The sequence below is a fragment of the Hemitrygon akajei genome, chromosome 19, assembly GCF_048418815.1.
Source record: "Hemitrygon akajei chromosome 19, sHemAka1.3, whole genome shotgun sequence".
Lineage (NCBI taxonomy): Eukaryota > Metazoa > Chordata > Chondrichthyes > Myliobatiformes > Dasyatidae > Hemitrygon > Hemitrygon akajei.
Window position 1 is genome coordinate 65,525,733 of NC_133142.1, and position 20,771 is coordinate 65,546,503.

At 40.2% G+C, this 20,771-nt stretch overlaps 1 long non-coding RNA gene across 1 annotated transcript in view; it reads right to left on the reverse strand.

Annotated features, from left to right (window-relative positions):
* Window positions 1-8,345: 8,345 nt before the first annotated feature.
* The window catches only part of LOC140742129 (uncharacterized), a 501,191-nt gene continuing 488,765 nt past the window's right edge, over window positions 8,346-20,771 (reverse strand). Inside the window, exons 2-3 of the long non-coding RNA XR_012102230.1 lie at window positions 12,976-13,011; window positions 8,346-8,408 (exon numbers count right to left, since the gene is read on the reverse strand). This is a non-coding gene — a long non-coding RNA (uncharacterized lncRNA). The remainder of the gene's footprint in view (window positions 8,409-12,975; window positions 13,012-20,771) is intronic.

Below are 20,771 nucleotides of genomic sequence, written 5' to 3' on the forward strand. Positions count from 1 at the left end.
AACCCTCCCATCCCCATTGATGATACAAGGATCATTGCCAGAGGCTCAGCAATCCCCTCCCTCGCCTCCCAGAGTATCCTGTGGTACATCTCGTCCAATCCTGGAGACTTAATTAACTTGATGTTTTCCAAAAGCTCCAGCACATCCTCTTTCTTAATGTCTATATGCTCAAGCTTTTCAATCCACTGTAAGTCATTTCTACAATCACCAAGATCCTTTTCCATAGTGCATACTGAAGCAAAGTACTCATTAAGTACCTCTGCTATCTCCTCCAGTTCCATACACACTTCTGCACTGTCACACTTGATTGCTCCTATTCTCTCACGTCTTATCCTCTTGCTCTTCACATACTCGTAGAATGCCTTGGGGTTTTCTCTAATTTTGCTTGCCAAGGCCTTGTCATGGCCCCTCTGACTCTCCTAATTTCATTCTTAAGCTCCTTCTTGCTAGCCTTATAATCTTCTAGATCTCTATCATTACCCAGTTTTTTGAACATTTTGTAAGCTTTTCTTTTCTTCTTGACTAGATTTTCAACAGCCTTTGTGCACCTCTGTTCCTGTACCCTACCATCCTTTCCATCTCATTAGAACATACCTATGCAGAACGCCATTCAAATGTCCCCTGAACATTTGCCACATTTCTGCCATATATTTCCCCGAGAACATCTGTTCCCAATTTATGCTTCCAAGTTCCTGCCTGATAGCTTCATATTTCCTCTTACTCCAATTAAATGCTTTCCTAACCTGTCTGTTCCTATCCCTCTCCAACACTATGGTAAAGGAGATAGAATTGTGATCACTGTCTCCAAAATACTCTCCTTCTGAGAGACCAGGTTCATTTCTCAATACCAGATCAAGTACAGCCTCTCCTCTTGTAGACTTATCTACATATTGTGTCAGGAAACCTTCCTGAACACATCTAACAAGCTCCACCACGTCTAAACCCTTTGCTCTAGGGAGATGTCAATCAATATTTTGGAAATTAAAATCTACAACCACCACAACCCTGTTATTATTACACCTTTCCAGAACCTGTCTCCCTATCTGCTCCTCAATGTCCCTGTTACTATTGGGAGGTCTATAAAAAAACACCCAGTAGAGTTGACACCTTCCAGTTTCAAACTTCCACCCACAGATACTCAGTAGACAATCCTTCCATGACTTTCTCCTTTTCTGCAGCCATGACACTATCTCTGATCAGCAGTGCCATGCCCCCACCTCTTTTGCCTCCCTTCCTGTCCTTTCTGAAACATCTAAAGCCTGCCACTCTAGTTAACCATTCCTGCCCTTGAGCCATCCAAGTCTCTGTAATGGCCACAACATCATAGCTCCAAGTGTTGATCCATGCTCTAAGCTCATCTGCTTTGTTCATAATGCTTCTTGCAGTAAAATAGACACATCTCAAACCATCAGTCTGAGTGCATCCCTTCGCTATCACCTGCCTATCCTCCCTCGCATACTGTCTCCAAGCTTTCTCTATTTGTGAGCCAACCTCCTCTTCCCCAGTCTCTTCAGTTCGGTTCCCACCCCTCAACAATTCTAGTTTAAACTCTCCCCAATAGCCTTAGCAAACCTCCCTGCCAGGATATTGGTCCCCCTCAGATTCGAGTGCAACTCGTCTTATTTGTACAGGTTGCGCCTGCCCCAAAGGAGGTCCCAATGATCCAGAAATCTGAATCCCTGCCCCCTGCTCCAATCTCTCAGCCACGCATTTATCCTCCACCTCACCCGATTCCTATACTCACTGTCGCATGGCACAGGCAGTAATCCCGAGATTGCTACCTTTGAAGTCCTGCTTCTCAACTTCCTTCCTAACTCCCTATAGTCTGTTTCAGGACCTCCTCTCTTTTCCTACCTATGTCATTGGTACCAATATGTACTACAACCTCTGGCTGTTCACCTTCCCACTTCAGGATATTGTGGACGCAATCAGAAACATCCCGGACCCTGGCACCTGGGAGGCAAACTACCATCCATGTTTCTTTCCTGCGTCTGCAGAATCACCTGTTTGACCTCCTAACTGTAGAATCCCTTATTACTGCTGCCTTCTTCCTTTCCCTACCCTTCTGAGCCAAAGGGCCAGACTCTGTGCCAGAGTACTGTTGCTTCCCCCAGGTAGGCCATCCCCTCCCAACAGTACTCAAACAGGAATACTTATTGTTAGGGGGGACAGCCACAGGGGTACTCTCTAGCATCCCTTTCCTGACTGTTACCCACTTAACTGTCTCCCGAGGCCCTGGTGTGACTACTTGCCTATAGCTCCTCTCTATCATCTCCTCTCTATCATCTCCTCTCTATCCCTATCCAGATGAAGGTCATCAAGCTGCATCTCCAGTTCCCTAACGTGCTCCCTAAGGAACTGCAGCTCAACACACCTAGCCATCCGGGAGCTGGTCTTCTGCCAAGCAAACACTGGGGCAGCACCGACTCTGACACCTCCCTCCTGGGCAGCTGTAAACAGGCTCAGCGTGGCTTAAGGCCTAGTCCTGGCTCGTAGCCAGGTCGTACCGAGGCCACACAGCTCCACCCCGCCATCTGTCTCTGCCAATTGCCAATATATCAGTGAATCAGACTCACAGCATTCCACATTAACAATGTCCAACAGGGTCTTGCAATCACAAGAAAAACAACTTAGCTGATCATTCACTGTAAGACTGCATACTGCCTTCATGCACCAACTCCTCCAATGCCTTTCTTATACGGGCAGCAGCACGATCTGCACCAAGATCAGCAAATTCCATTTCTCCCCCAAACAGTAACTCGCTGATGGGGAGACCTGCCGTACTTTAAGTTCATGATACTTATGCAATCATAAAAAAATTATTTGGTTCACCCCATAGAAGCCATTGTGATTGAACACACCGCATCTTACTGGAGTCGACTCTTCAGTTCTTCCAGCATTCTGTATATGTTGTTCAAGATTTCCAGCATCTGCAGAATTTCATGTAACCCAGCATTTGCCCTTCAGGTCATGGCCAATCAAACATAATTTAAAAGAATTTCAATTTGCAAAGGTGTCTGCTGCTACCATCCTTACAGCCAGCAGTTCTAGGCCACCAAAAGCCAATAGGCCAACACCCATTGGATGAAAGATATTTTCACTTTATCTCATTTCCTTCTACCAATTACTTTAAATTATACCAAGGCAAATACAATACCTATAAAAAGTATTCACCCTTCACCACCCACCCTCCAGAAGTTTTCATTTGGCTTTTTCTTACACTGATTAACAGAAAGACTCTTTCATGTCAAAGTAAAAATAGATCTCTAGAATTAATTACAAATATAAAACACAAAATAATTGATTGCATAAGTATTCACCCTCTTTAATATGACACACCAAATCATCACTGGTGCAGCTGATTGGTTTTAAAAGTCGCATAATTACTTGTATGGAGTCAAGGTGTTTCAATTGATTGTAGTAGATATACACCTGTATCTGGAAGGTCCAACTGCCGGTGAATCAGTATCCCGGCAAAAATTACACAACAAAGACAAAAGAACACTCCAAGCAACTCCTTGAAAAGGTTATTGAAAAGCACAGTTCATGAAATGGGAAGAATAAATCTGCCTAGAGGCAGACTGTCCTCAAAAACTGAGTGACTGTATAAGAAGGGGACTAGTGAGGGAGGCCACCAAGAGACCTATGATAGTTTGGGAGGAGTTACAAGCTTCAGTTGCTGATGTGGGAGAGACTGTGCATACAACTGTTGCCTGGGTGCTTCACCACTCACAGCTTTATGGAAGAATGGCAAAGAGAAAGTCACTGTTGAAAAAAAAACTCACATGAAATCTTGACTAGAGTTTCCCAGAAGGCATGTGGGAGACTGAAGTCAACTGGAAGAAGGTTCTAGGTCTGATGAAACCAAAATTGAGCTGCTTGGCATAAGCCAAACATCACACATCATCAAATACACACCATCCCTACCGTGAAGCATGGGGGTGGCTGCATCAAACTGTGGGGATGCTTCACTGTAGAAGGCCCTGGAAGGCTTGTGAAGGTAGAGGGTAGAATGAATGCAGCAAATCCAGGCAAATCCTGGAGGAAAACCTGATGCAGTCTGCAAGAGAACTGCAACTTGGGAGAAGATTTGTTTTCCAGCAAGACAATGACTCTAAGCACAAAGCCAGTGCTACACAGAAAAACAACAAAGTTAATGTCCTGGAGTGGCCAAGTAAGAGTCAAGACCTTCATCCAACTGAGAATTTGTGGCTGGACTTGAAAAGGACTGTTCACTCATGATCCCCATGCAATCTGACAGAGCTTGATTAATTTTGTAAATAAGAATGAGAAAAATTGCAGTATCCAGATGTAAGAAAAACTGATAGAGACCTACCCATACAGACTCAAGGCTGTAATTGTTGCCAGAGGTGCATCTACTAAGTACCAAGTTGAAAGAGATGAGTGATTATGCAATCAATTATTTTATGTTTTATATTTGTAATTAATTTAACTCACTTTGTGGAGCTCTTTCACTTTGACATGAAGAGTCTTTTTCTGTTGGTTATTGTCAAAAACTCCAGATTAAATCCACTGTGATTCAAAGTTATAAACTCAATATAACATGAAAACTTTTAAGGGGGGTGAATACGTTTTATACTGTATATACAATGTATAGTATACTGTATGTTCTTCCTTATATACCTTATATATAAGGAATGCCCAAAGCTCCTCTGGAGGTTGTGGAAGATAATTAGAACCAAAGGCTTTATTCCACTAAGCTGGAAAATTGCTGAATTCTTTCACAATCATCCAGTTTAGGACAATCTCCCTCCTTATCATGGAGTGCAAGGTAGTCTTGGTGCTTCTGAGAAGGCTGACCTCTTACCTAATGGAGAACCATTATATGAACACATCCATCTGGAAAAGTGGCATCCTGGGTTTTTCTGGGTGCCTTGAACACACCTCAATAATCAGCTAATTGATCCGTGAGGTCAGGTAGAGGAAAGGCGACCAAAACAGTCATCTGGTTAGACCTAGCCAATGTCTATGATCAATTCCACACATCCTCATCTAGGTTAGCCTGGATCACTACTATGTCCCGCCAGTAACACAAGACATGATCACCAGCTACCTAGCAGGTTTCAAGCTACACTTCACTTCAGATCACTTTACAACCAGTTGGCAAGACCTCCAAAAAGGGATTCCATCTAGCTGCACCATCTCCCCCATCTTGTGTGTTACGGGTATGAAAGCAGCAGCAGGCGCAACCCAAGGTCCAGTGTTGGAACCCAGCATCCAACAGCCTGCAATATGAGGGTTCATGGATGACATCACACTAACCACTGTAATCCACATCCAAGTAAGAAAGGTATTAGAAACCCTGGGCAATGTAGCTACCTTAGCTAGGATGATCTTCAAGGCCAGGAAGTCCAGATGCATGTTGATCAAAAAGAGCAAGGTATTAACAAGCTCAGCCTTCAAGAAGTCATTCCATCCATACAGGACAACCCAGTAAAGTGTCTTGGAAAGTGGGTTCATACAGCAATGACAGGCAGTGCCAACATCACTAACACTATAAAGCAGAGAGAAGCGTGGCTGAAGAAGCTCAACAAAACCAGACTCCCTGATAAATTTAAGACATGGTTGTTCCAACATGGTCTTCTACCAAGGCTGCTCTGGCTTTTCATGGTGTACAAGTTCCCCATGACCTCTGTAGAAGGCATCAAGAGGAAAGTAAACAAGCACCCGTGGAGGTGGCTGGGGATCCACCTCAAGCTTTTCTTCAATGGCTCTACATAAGATCAGGCCAGTTACACCTCCCATTGTCATCGGGAAGGGCAAGGGCCGAGACAGCTTGGCACCAGTGTCATCGCAGGAGTTGCCAGAGCGAGGTTGAAAGCAACGTCGGACTGCCTTAGGGATTCCAGCTCCGGATTTGTCCTCAGGGTTCACTCACAAAGCCTTTCCCTTGAGTGGGTATGGCCGCAAGGCAGCAGAGGTTTGAAATCAGAGTTTTCCCTCTCTTAGATGGACTACCTTCCCAGGATGATGAGCTCCATTTACCTGAATCATCACCCTCAATGGTATACTTACTGAGGGGAATATTATTATTTCTATTTGTATTTGTATATTTGTTGTCTTTTGCACTCTGGTTGATCGCCCAAGTTGGTTATTACTCTATTGATATGCCCACAAGAAAATGAATCTCAGGGTTGCATATATGACACATATGTGATCACATACACACATGATACATATGTACTTTAATAATAAATTTAACTTGAACTTTATATGTTGACTTGTTACCACCTTTGATTTGGCCAACGACAGTGGTGTCTGGGGTCATCTGAACCCAGGTCTGTGGTGCCACGATTGCTAAGTTAATGATACCACGATATGTGAGCTAGCAAATAGAAAGGAGGTCCTAAAGAGCATGCAAATATGAATAGATAAATCCACTGAGCAAGTTGACAGAAAGAGTAAAAAGTAAGAAACTGTGAAGTATAAACTTTGGAAAAAAATTCAATGGAGTGAAACTGCAATGTAAATATGAAGTGATCCAAGGTCCTAAGAAATAAAACATAAGTAGTCAGCATACCAAAGGAACAATAATTAAGGAGGCTAAAGGAATGCTGGGCTTTATTGCATGCAGCAGGAAGCATCAAAGTAGAAAACCTCTGATGTAGCACGCAGAATGACAGATACCTCAATTACACAGGAGTCAGGTTTAAGAGAAAGCATGAGTGGTGTTGATGCTAAAACTGGATTAGTCATGATCTGATCGAATGGTGAGGAAGGCATGAAGGGATGATGGACTGATTCTTGTTGTTTCTTATATTCTTAAGGAAAATGAGGTCAGGGCAAAAAAGACTGGCTTTTCCAATGATCCACAAATACTTAACTATGAGCTATTGAGGCAAGGCTGCAGTTAAAAAGAAAAATCTGGAATCTGCTGCATATTTCATGTGAAACTATTCTCAACGAATGGTTTATCATTGTGTGGCATCTGATACCAGTACAATGAGAAAGCCATATTCTTAAATATCTTAAATGTTTCTCTTGAAAGTAAAATATAAAATCAATCAACCTTCATGAATACAACATAGACAGCCATAGCAGATGAGCACTGGGAGACGAAGTCTATGAGCACTTGGAGTGCGATATCCACCTGTGCAGTGAAACCACTGCAAACATGTGTCACCAACAACCTCCTGTACAGATGTAATCACAACTGTTTTCTTATTCTAAAATAGCTTGAATGTTAATACACACATGTAATGAACATTAGAAATAAAAGCAGAAAATCCTGTTTTTTTTTAAAAAAAGATCAAACTGCAATCTCACAAAATACATTGCCCTAAAACATTAACTGCTTCTTGCCTGTCCACTGGACTGGTATTTTCTTGAGTATCATTTCAGATTTACAGTATCCACAGGATTTTGTTTTTATTATATCTTGGTTCTTCACAATCAGAATCAGCTTCATTACCACTGACATTTGTCATAAATTCTGTTGTTTTGCTATAGCTATACAATGCAATACATTGAAATACTATATATTACAATAAGAAATATTTTTTAAAAAGCAGTGCAAAAAGAGAGCAAAATAGAGAGGTGGTGTTCATGGACAGTTCAGAAATCTGCCGGAGGAGAGCAAGTAACTGTCTAGAGTCATATGTGGTCAAGACTACACAAGAATGATAGATTTTATTCCCAAACAGTGAGTGAACCATAAGGAGTTTTATTTCAATCTTCAAAAGGTGGTATCTCAAGAAGGTGGCATGCATTATAAAAGACCATCACCATCCAAAATCTGCTCTCTTCTCATTGCTACCATCAAGGAGGTAAAGAAGCCAGAAAATGCACACTCAGATGTTTTAGGAATAGCTTCTTCCCCTCTGCCATCAGGAAAAGCCCATGAACACTACCTCACTATTTTGCTCTTTTGGCATTATTTTATTTTTTATATAATCTTACTGTAATTTATAGTAATTTTTTATATACTGCACTATACTGCTGCTGCAAAACAATTTTCATGACATGTCAGTGATAATAACCACGATTCTACTTCTGGTTAAGATTACTTAATGTTCTTTTTTTTTCATTTTAATTTATTTAGTGAAAGTAAATTGACTTTAAATCCCCCAACTGCAATGATGGGATTTAAACTAAAATTTGTTGTTAAATAGTCCAAGCCTTGAATTACTGCTTCACCAACTTACCATTCTATCACTGTAAACAGGCATAAGAAAATAAGTACTTAGGTGAGAAATTTGAAAATGATCATTATACCATACCTTACAAAAAGTCAGCTTTCCATTAAAAAAACAACAGAAGCTCTTCTCTTACCTGCAGACAGTAGGAATCAAACATCATAAAGGCAAGTTTATACACCTGACTTAATCTGGGGATCTCAGCAGAGTCTGAGCCAAGGACAGCACAGAAGGAAAGTATTCACCGACAACCTGGAATAAAATAATAGGATTTTTTTCGAAGGGTAGAGTGATTTTTTTTCTGCAACTGGGTGATTCACAATGCTGAACACAAAACATTTTGTGAACGTATTGCACAGTGAAAAGTCATACTTCAAGAAGTGGTTCACCACTTCTAATCTAATAATCTAGCAATCTAATTATCTATGCGGAAAGTGTTTTTTTCATGAATTAGTGGAATAACCCTTAACTCCTGGTGGAGTCATTGGGGCGCTGTCGTGACAAGCTTTTTGCACCGATCTTTTTGATGATTGCTCATCATACGGTGTGGTTTTTTTAAAGCGAGGTCGAGTTGCTAGCTTGACGCTCAACCCAGCATGGATGGAAAGCGTGTAAGGGAGCCGGCCGGATTCGAACTCGGGACCACTCACCCCGGAGTCCGGCGCTGATGCCACTATGCCACCACGCCATCAGCCATCTTATTTTGCATTAAACATAGCCAAAATAATCAAAAAACTGTGAAAAACAAATAAAACAGCAGATGCTGTAATTTGATACAAAAACAGAAATGTTGTAAAGGTTAAGCAGCATCTGTGCAAAGAAAAACCAGTCAATGTTTTGAGTAGGCAACTCCTTCCTCAGAAGTGAGGGAGGACAGAGGGTTCAAACAAGAGAAAATCTGCAGATGCTGGAAATCCAAGCAACACACACAAAATGCTGGAGGAACTCAGCAGGCCAGGCAGTATCTATGGAAAAAAGTAATGTCAACATTTCGGGCCAAGAACCTTTGGCATTTTGGAATGGGAATGGGAAGTGGAATTAAAATGGATCTCCCATTGGCCACCCATTTTAATTTCACTTCCCATTCCCATTCTGCTAAAGTCAATCCATTGCCTCTTCTACTGTCACGATGAAGTCACACTCGTTGAAGGAGCAACACCTTATATTCTGTCTGGGTAGCCTCTAACCTGATGGCATGAACATCGATTTCTCGAACTTCCGGTAATGGCCCCCTCCCCTCTTCACCATTCCCCTTTCCCTCTCTGACTTCCTCTCCTTGCCTCACACACAAAATGCTGGAGGAATTTAGTAGGCCAAGCGGCATCTATGGAAAAAAGTACAGACGCAAAGGGTCCCGGCCCAAAATGTCGACTGTTTACTCTTTTCCATAGATGCTTCCTGGCCTGCTGAGTTCCTTCAGCATTTTGTGTGTGTTGCTTTGATTTCCAGCATCTGCAGTTTCTCTCGTTTATCTCTTTGGCTGCCCATCGCCTCTCTCTGGTGCTCCTCCCCCATTTCCTCTCTTCCATGACCTTCTGTTCTCTCCTTTCGGACTGCTCTTTCTCCAGACCAGTATCTCTTTCACCAATCAACTTTTCAGCTCTTTATTTCATCCCTCTCCCTCCCAGTTTCATTTATCACCTAGTGTTTCCCTTTCCCTTCCCCCACCTTTTAAATCTACTCCTCATCTCTTTTACTCCAGTCCTGCCATAGGGTCTCAGCCCGAAACGTCGACTGTACTTTTTTTTCCATAGGTGCTGTCTGGCCTGCTGAGTTCCTCCAGCATTTTGTGAGGGTAGAGGGTTTATATTTTTTCAAAGCAGAGGTGTGGGAGGGCGGAGAGGAATGAAATGTAAGATTATACATGATCATAAAACCAAGAGATATAGGAGCAGAATTAGGCCACTTAACCCATAGAGTCTGTTCCGCCATTTCAACATTTCCCTCTTCCTTCCTTCTTCCCGTAATCCTTCATGCCCTGAGTAATCAAGAATATATCAACCTCTGCCTTAAATATACCCAATGATTTAGCCTCCGCAGCTGCCTGAGGTAACAGATTCCACAGATTTAACACTGTCTGGCTAAATAAATTCCTCCTCATTTCCATTCTAAATGGACATTGCTTTATTGTGAGGCTGTGTCCTCTGGTCCTAGACTCCCCCACCATAAGAAACATCATATTCATATCCCCTCTATCAAGACCTTTCAACATTTGATGCTTCAGTGAGATCCCTCTCATTCTTCTGAATTCCAGTGAATACAGGCCCAGAGCCATCAATCGGTCCTTTTTACAATAAGCTTTTCATTCCTGGAATCATTCTAATGAATCTCTTCTGAACCCTGATATACATAAACAGGTGAAGACTGAATAGTGTAAAAAGTACGAATACCTACCATTGGTAAGGCATTCGAAAGAAATGGGGTGAGAAAACATGATAATGGAAAACTAAGAGAGCAGTCTACCTAAAACAAAATGTTGTTGCTATAAATCACCCAGAGTTGTTATGACCTGATAATAAACCAAACCCAATTAAAATAGTTATCCTTTCTCATTTTTCTCAAATGCAAATTGATCAAATATAAATTCATATCAGGGCTCAGAAAATTCTTGTGGATCGTAGCAACTGGAATGCACAGACTTAGAGGGCAATTAGTTTGACTGAAAGAAATACACATGGGATTTTTCTATATGTAGGGAGAGAGCAGAAGGGCAAGATATTTCTAGAGGCAGCTGAAAATAACTGAATCTATGATTATTCATTGTCAGTACCACATTGAACCTGAAGCACGATTACATTTTACAGTTTATTTAAAAGTGTTGCAAAAAAGCTGCAAAAGATAAAAAGGCAGTTGTAGACACATTATGCAAATACTGAAATCTGGAGCTGGCTTAAACAAAACAGTATTAGTTGAATATTTCAGCTGGAGGTTTAAGACTTTTGACATCAGGGAAAGAGCAGCTCCTGCAGATGACTGATGATACTAACCAGAGCATGACTCCGGAATGCAACCTGCAGAAGCTGATCCCTGCTAAGGCCGAGGCGAATCTCGCCACATAACAGTTTCTCTACTTGTTTCTTGCCATTGTTTGCCCCAGCTGTATGGAGGATCAGGAGAACTAAAAAATCTATTCCCTTCAGATGGAAATTAAAAACACAAACAAAACTGATGAGACTTTACCATTAACAGCAAAAAAAGTAATCATTTTACATTCTCTCCAAGAACAGCAAGTAACAAATATTCTCCCAACACCCGAATCCAATGAGTACAACAAAATATAGTAATTCTTGTTAGTTAAATAAAGTAGATATTAAGCTTTCACCGAAAGATCTGCAAGCAATCTAGAGTGACATATGAGGGGTGATTGATAAGTTCGTGGCCTACGGTAGAAGGAGTCAATTTTAGAAAACCTACACATTTATTTTTCAACACAGTCCCCTCCTACATTTACACACTTAGTCCAGCGGTCGTGGAGCATACGGATCTTGGACCTCCAGAAAGTGTCCACAGCAGGAGATGAGTTATACAGTTCTCGTTACATGCACATGCATGCAACATGCAGAAAGTTTGAAGTTAATAACTCATCTCCTTCTCCTTTAGGCCAGGAACTTATCAATTACCCCTCGTATATTGAGAGTAGATATGATATTGAATATACAGCCTGGAAGGGTGGTGGAATCAGACCCAGTAATAATTTTCTAATACTGAAATAGATAAAAACTTCAATGCTATGGGAAAGAGTAGGGAAACATTTGTTTCTTCCAACATTGATGTAGCATCTGTACGATCCATTGCAGCATCTCCTTCTTTGATAGCATCTCCTTAGCAGATGGCTTCAATACTTAGAATAACAGTGGCAGCAGAACCACTACTCCTGCTGTCACTTCTCTTACTGATTCACATCCCATTCTGATTTGAGACAGTGATACACAAATGCTGAGGCAAAATCCTGTAACTCTGAACTAATTCCACAACCTATGGACTCACTTTCAGAGACTCTACACCCCACAGTTTCAGTATTTATCTATCTATTATTTATTTACATTTACACAAATTGGCTTCTTTAGCATATTGGTTGATCATCAGTCTTTGCGTTTGGGTTTTTTATTGACTCTATTGTATTTCTTCATTTTTCTCTAAGTACCTGCAAGAAAATGAATCTCAAGGTAGTATATGGTGACATATATGTACTTTGATAATAAATTTACTTTGAACTTTGTAACAATTGTGAGGTAATACTTGCAATGATGAAGAGCGGTAACTCACCACCGATACCAGATGACAAATGATCACTGTTCTTTTCACCAATACTCATATTCTACGTGCTTTCTAGAGGACCCTCTACATTCTCTTGACATTGAATTTTGAAAGACTATGATTAACATTTTGATCTCTCTAAGTTCCAGTTGCTAGATTAAAAAAGGAAATGCATGCAACTAATGGGAAAACTTGACTGATTCGTGGTAGTCCATCAGACCCTGTTTCTATGCAGTAGCCATCACCCTTCCCAGTAGGAAAATACAGCTAATTAATATTCTCCCCATTCTACAAATGAGTTATGTTCTATCAGAATTTTATTGTGATTAATTTGCCATTATTTTTGTAAATTACATAGGATTCTAGCACCTCATTTGTTTGGAACCCTTTTACAACCCCTTTAGATAAGAGGAAAGTTCAACTTGACTATTATTGGCAGGTTAAATGCTAAAATTAAACAGTTATGTTCTGGCTCTTATGGGGTGCTTCCTCATTTGAGTACATTAGGCCAACGTACTGAAACACAGGACAAAGTAGAAAGATAGTAAATGAAATTAGTTACCTTGTACTCAGCAGCAGAATCTACATTTTCAATCACCTGCAAGAAAATAGTAACAGAAATCAGTCAAAGTCTTTATAACTTTTGTTACTGATTATCACAAGCATATTATGTAGGCTGACACTAACATCACTGAAACAGATTATCTGAATAATGTATTGCTGTCTTGACATTTATTCTTTTGTTCCCACTGTCCATCTTGCTTCCTCTATTACAATGACAACTTTTCAAATGTCCTTCATTGGATATAGGTGGCTTTGGCTTGGTTTCTGCTTAAAGGCTCTCTAATGACAGAACCTTTGCAAGCCTTCCTCATTGGTCAGGCTGGCTGCAGCTTGAGTTAAAGTGATTGAAGTTCCATATTACAACACTCATCTGCGGCAAGCAACCAGTTTAATTTTAGGAAATATGCAGAACTTAAGTTTTATAAGGCTATGGCACGGAGTATTGTGAATAGTTTTGAACCCCTTATCGAAGAAAGGATATGCTGGAACTAGAGAGATTTTAGAAGAGGTTAAAAAAATGATCCTAGGTAAAGGTTAACGTATGAGGAGAACTTGATGGGTGGGCCTGTACTCGCTGGAAATTAGAGAATTGGGGGGGGGGGATCCCATTGAAACCTATGGAATATTGAAAGGCCTGGATAGAGTCTAGAACTACAGGGCACAGCCTCAGAATACAAGGAAGCATCTTTAAAACAATGATGGGGAGGAATTTATTTAGCCAGAGGGTTTTGAATCTGTGAAATTCATTGCTACAGACGGTTGCGTATATTTACTGCGGAGGTTGATAATAATCAAGAACTGAAGGACTTCAAAGGTTATGGTGATCAGGCAGTAGAATCAGCCATGATGGATTGGTGGAGCACACTTGATGGGTCAAGTGGCCTAATTCTGCTCCTGTGTTTTATCTTCTCAAGTGGTGTAAGGAGAAGCACACACTATTAAGCCTCAGAGGCAAGGACTGGCCAGCCCCACAAGCACATATGATAATCAAAATTGAGAAAATGCTTGCATAGGTCCCCACTGTGAATAAGATTAGGTCTTCACTTTTTCAACAACCAGTCACCACAAATGATCTCAAGTGTATGGTCATTTGAACAAGAGGGAAGCTAGAACCCTGGTAAATATACCATGTGGAGTCGATACCTTATCAGAAAGGTATAAGCTGATTGGAAATAGTTTTTTAAAAAGCTTCTTGTTTCTATTTATATTCTACTCTGCCAAAGTTCTTATAATCAATATACTAAGGATAATTCTCCCACAATTACCAAATGAAGATCAATATCTAATGTACTTCAGGAATAAATGCATTAATGTACATCTATAGAACATTTTATGCTTGATTTTTAAAATTAAGCCTTAAATGTTGCTATCATTATTAAATGCTGCTGTTGACATTATTAGTTTTGAAAGGTGCAATATGAATATTATTACACCTAGTTGCAGATGTTTGCAATGGGTGAATCTTTGAAAAACTCTGCCCTGTAAGGCTGTGAAGGCTAGATCTTTGGAAATATTTTAAATGGGGCATGAAAGTAAGATTGGTAAACTGAAGTCAAAGAGGAACTGAGACCTGGAGAAGATCAGCCATGATCTTTTTGAATTGGAGGGGGAGCATTGAATCCAAGATGCTGGTGAAAAAATAAGAGGGGAACATCCTGGACATCTTAAAGTTACTAGTTGATTGCTAACTTTAGAATCATGAAACAAGTTTTTCCAAAGATAAACCAGATGTGTTTTACAAAAAGGAAGCACAGCTTACTACCTGCTTTTGGAGTCAGTGTTTAATATAAAAGGTTTAAGGAAATAAGTGATAACAATGGCAGTAATTAAAAGTAGTTATACTGTATTTATTGCCTGGGATAATAAACAGAGTGAATAGTTTAATATGGTAGGAAGATCTAGTTATTGTAGTACGGGGATAATACAATCCATTTTAATGATGATAAAAGCATTTATATCATAAGTCTTTTCCAAGTTAAGCAAATGATAAACATGAATAAAATAACTTAGGAATATTATGAGGTTTTCTCTGTGTACATTAGATGAAAGCAAAATTGTGCATAACGAGATAAAGTTAGCATGGAGTGCATTAATAAAGTTTGTTCATTACACTCCACCATCAACTATCTTGTGTTTACTCAGAACACATTGCTATGAAACAAGGAAAGAAAGTTAAAAATAGTCACAGACCCCAGTATTGGCCTCAATCACTATGGTAGGCCTGTGCAAGACAAGCGGCATCCATGAGGTTCAGAGGTGGCTACAATGCATACAGAGTAACTTTACAGCAAACTATTTTATTACTATAGCCTACTTAATGTTAACCCAATAATTACATGACATATCAGATCACCTTAATCCAAGCTTCAGCTGTCACTTTTTGAAACGTTCAGCAGCCTTAATAACATCAAACATAATCACAACACAGTCATGACCGCTGTTTTTCTGGTTCACTGAAATCCTAAATACAAAATCAGAACATTGAACAACATTTGTTGTCATTGAGTAAAACTGTCTCCAAAGTGAGCAAAATCAGAATCATACAGCATTGTTACAAGCCATTCGCCCCACCATATCCACAATGACCAATGGGCACCCATTCACAATCTTCTATGCCTGGGCGACTCAAGTACTCACCTCAACATTTCACTTGTGTCTGGTTCCACCACTCTCTCCAGCAGTATATTGCAATTACTGACTGCAAAATACTGGCCGGAAAAAAATCACAACTCTTGTGTGTATCCAGTTACTTTGTACTTTTGATAAACACACTTTGAATATTTAAACTGAAATATTTAAATTGAATATTTAAGCATGAGCTTGTTGGGCCGGAAGGACCTGGTACCATGCTGTATCAGACAGATAAATAGAAAGATTAATAAATCTCTTGTAGTCTCAAAACTTGAATCAGGGGACCTTTAATCTGTTGCAAAAAGAACTGTTACGAACCCCGTAACTGGGTCACTTACCAGCAAAGATAGCGAGGTCCGTTGAAGTCTGATGATACGATTTTTAACAGTATTTATTAGTAAAAATACACAAAAATAATATCAATGCAAACATACAGATAATATACGTCGTCAATACTAAATCTAAAAGTGCGGGTATAATAATAATCAATAAGAAATAAGCTCTATTGTTGTCTAGGGGATAATGTATTGTCCGATGGAAATATAAAAGTCACTCAGTTCATGCAGGCTGCAGCCTTTGGGGACCGCTGTGTGACAATGGTTGGAGAGAGAGAGAGATTTTGAGAAACTTGCCAGCTTTCCTTTTATGATTTCGATCCGTCAGAGTCCCGTTGGTGTGGCCGTTCACTTGTGGCCTCTCCTTTAGCTAAGCCATTCTTCCGTGGCGAGCCCGCCAATCCCAGGCAAGGGAAGGACGCACACGAGCCCCCCACCGGCTGTCGCTATTAAACGCTGTCACGGGATTTCTAGTGTTTCTCCTGGTGCGTCTAAAGGGGTTGTTCCCCAGACCCTCTTTTATCCTTACTCACGAGGTCTCAGATGTCAATCAGGTTGGGATGATGCAATCCCTCAACCAGCCCACTCTGGTCGTCCCCTGAGGGGCTTCAATGAATATTACAGTACTCAATACACAATTCCGTCTCCAAGAGACAATGGCCGTTATCAGTGGCTTTGTTTCGCTGAGGCCAGGACACATTCCAAACCTTGTGGATTCTCTCTCATTTCCTGGGTCCCAGACCCGAATTAATAGAGATCTTGCGATTCTCAAAAAGGAGGGGGCGACTTTGTACCCTTCGGCCCCTCAGAGTTGTGGCATATTCGTAACAGAACAATGTCAACTTTACAAGTACTCCAGATAATTAACGTCAAACTCTGGTGACATCTTGGTAATGCCCTCTGACAAAGGTCAGGTCATGTCCGGTTTAAAGGCAAATGTAAAAAATTGAAGAACTGTATTACCTAGAATCACCATAGAAGGAACCTAGATGGAAGCATGGTTGAAAAAATATTCAGTAAGGCTGGAAATACTTTGGCTACAATGGCCCAAATAATTGTTAGATGCCAAAGATACAAAGATAAATTAAGCAGTCTCCAGGTGAGAAGCGCAACAGGTTATGATGGAAACTTCCATCAGACTAATGCAGTTGCTTTTTCATCAAAATAGAAGAACAAATGCAGAACTCTCACATCCAATGCACTGGACCTGTTGAACTTTCCAAAGACATTTTGAAAATGTCATCAACTAAAATTAAAAATTTTAACGGTTATCGACCAATTAACTTACAGAGAACACGACGCTCAGTCCTTCCACGTGATAATCATTGGAGACACAAGACATTGTAGATGCTGGAATCTAGAGTGACAAACCAGACAGGTGATCCAAAATGTCAACTGCCCATTCCCCTCTACAGATGCTACCCATCCCACTGAGTTCTTCAAGCGAGTTGCTTTCTTATCGATAAACTTACTAACTACAAAAGAACTTTGAAAATATTTATTCAAAAAATGAAAATAGTAGAATAGTTTTTTGAACAACATACTTAGCTTATTCGGTTGGTCTCCATATTTCAGAATCACTCCTGCTACTTTCAGCAACTGTACAAATACATTATCATTATCCACCTCTTCTTCCTGACAACCTGTCTCTGAATGTGAACAAGAGATGGTTGTTGACTCCCCGCTGAACATCGACGGCTCCTCGGTAGAGATCGTTAAGTGCACCAAATTTCTTGGTGTTCACCTGGCGGAGAATCTCACCTGGTCCCTCGACACCAGCTCCATAGCAAAGAAAGCCCAGCAGCGTCTCTACTTTCTGCCAAGGCTGAGGAAAGTCCATCTCCCAACCCCCATCCTCATCACATTCTACAGGGGTTGTATTGAGAGCATCCTGAGCAGCTGCATCACTGCCTGGTTCGGAAATTGCACCATCTCAGATTGCAAGACCCTGCAGCGGATAGTGAGGTCAGCTGAGAAGATCATCGGGGTCTCTTTTCCCACCATTACAGACATTTACACTACACGCTGCATCCACAAAGCAAACAGCATTATGAATAACCTCACTCACCTCTCATGCAATCTCTTCTCCCTCCTGCCATCTGGGAAAAGGCACTAAAGCATTCAGGCTCTCACGACCAGACTATGTAACAGTTTCTTCCTCCAAGCTATCAGACTCCTCAATACCCAGAGCCTGGACTGACACCTTACTGCCCTATTGTCTTGTTTATTATTTATTGTAATGCCTGCACTGTTTTGTGCACTTTATGCAGTCCTAGGTAGGTCTGTAGTCTAGTGTAGTTTTTTTGTGTTGTTTTTTTTTTACATAGTTCAGTCTAGTTTTTGTATTGTGTCATGTAACACCATGGTCCTGAAAAACGTCGTCTCTTTTTTACTATGTACTGTACCAGCAGTTATGGTCCAAATGACAATAAAAAGTGACTTGACTTGACTCAGCAGACGATATTTATTTTCTACCTTTGGCTTTGCTCTTCTTTACCCCTTAGGAAAATATCATCACTCCTCATTAAGGAAAATTGAACAAACTAACAAAAGTACAATGTACAATAATCTCCACAATCATAGCATCATAATCAGGTTTATTATCACTGACATGTTGTGAAATTTGTTGTTATGCAGCAGCAATACAGTGCAATACTTAATAAAACAATCTAAGTTGTAATAAAAATACTTTAAAAAGTAAATAAATAAAGTGTGAAAAGAGAGCAAAAAATAGTAAGGTACTGTTCCGGGGTCCAGGAACCATTCAGAAATCTTTTGGTGGAGGGGTAGAAGCTGTTCCTAAAACATTAAGTGTGTTCCTTCAGGCTCCTATACCTCCTCCCTGATGGAATAAACATGCCCATTGATGGAAGAAAAGGTGAACTCACCTTGAATCTTAGTTATAACACAGTCCAAACATCTCAGTTTCCTACACCTTTGGACATTACATGCCCCTCAAGACTACTTTCTCAGTTTCTGACTTTGCGCTCAATACAATCATAATTCTGCTCTACAACTCCCGCTACAAGTTTGCAGATAATACCGGCATCGTGAGCCAGATCTCAAATAATGACAGGACAGAAAAAGTACCTAGTGGCTTGGTGACAAGACAGCAACTTTCCCCCCAATATCAACAAAACAAAATCTAATCACCACTGATAGTTTATTGTGGTTCAATGATATAGACACTCTGGACAAGAAAGCACACAAGTGTCTCAACTTCCACAGAAATTCCACGTCCCTTTGAACCTCATCTATTTTTATACATGCGCCATAGAAATCACTGTATCCAGATGACATGCCAACTGTTCTGCCCAAGACTGCAACAAATTGCAGGGAGCTGTGGACACAGCTCAGTCCATCATGAAATCTAGCCTACTCTGGCTGCTTTCCTGAGACAACAGGAAGTGTAAACAATATAATCAAAAACCTCTTCCACCTTGGTCATTCTCTGTTTTCACACCCCCCCCCCCCTTCACTGGGAAGAAAATATTGAAGTGTGAAAACATGCTCAAGAACAGCTTCTACCCTATTATATAACTCCAGGATAAACCACTTGTACATTAAAGATGAACTCTTGATCTCACAATCTACCCCATAATGACCTTTTACCTTATTTGTCTACCTGTACTGCACTTCTGTAATGGTAATGCCAGATTCTGATTGTGTTATTGCTTTTCTTTGTATTAACTCCATATGCTTGTGTTGTGAGATGATCTATATGGATGGCATGCAAAATAGTTTTTCCTCTAAAAAAGGCACAAATGCCACCCAGTTGGAAGGAAGCGATAATCTCAGCTATACCGAAAGAAGGCAAGAATAAAATGGAATGCAGGTCATTTAGACCAATATCCGTTCTTAATGTAGATTATAGATTATTTACCTCCATCGTGGCCAAACAATTAGAGGAGTTTCTACCCATACAGATACGTAACGATCAGACAGGTTTTATACAAGAACGCCAGACACAAGACAATATATGAAGGACACTTCACATTATGGATCATATACAAAAAAATAAAATTGAAGCAATAGTGATAAGCATGGATGCTGAAAAAGCATTTGATTCGGTTAATTAGAATTTTCTTTACAGAGTTTTACATAGATTTGGTTTCCAAGATACAATTATTAAAACTATACAAACACTATATGACAACCCTACTGCTAGGATTAAAATCGATGGATATTTATCAAATAGTCTTACCCTAGAAAGGGGCATGAGACAGGGTGGTGCATGGTCACCGCTACTCTTCACACTATATCTGGAACCATTAGCTCAATACATCAGACAAAATGAAGATATCAGGGGAATTACTATTAAAGGAACAGAGCATAAATTGGCTTGTTATGCAGATGACATTTTGATCTATCTAGGGCAACCAACATACTCTTTACCTAAATTGATGCAATCCTTTGAACAATATGGTCAATTATCAGGATACAAGATCAACATAGATAAAACCCAATTACTTTCATATTACTATAGCCCACCAAGAGAAATTGAAAGTTGGTACCCCTGGGCATGGCACACAAGAGTCTTTCAAATATTTGGGCATCATTATGCCAAAAGATTTGGCAAAATTATCAGAATGTAATTATCAGCCTTTATATAAAAATATTAAGGAAGATGTGGCAAGGTGGAACCTGATTCCTTTTTTCAGTCTCAGATCAAGGATTGAGTCTATTAAAATGAATATACTGCCCAGACTGTTATATCTCTTTCAGACCCTACCAATAGAGATTAATCAAAATCAATTCAATGAATGGAACAAGATGCTATCAAGGTATATTTGGCAGGGTAAAAGGCCTAGAGTTCATCTCAAAACTT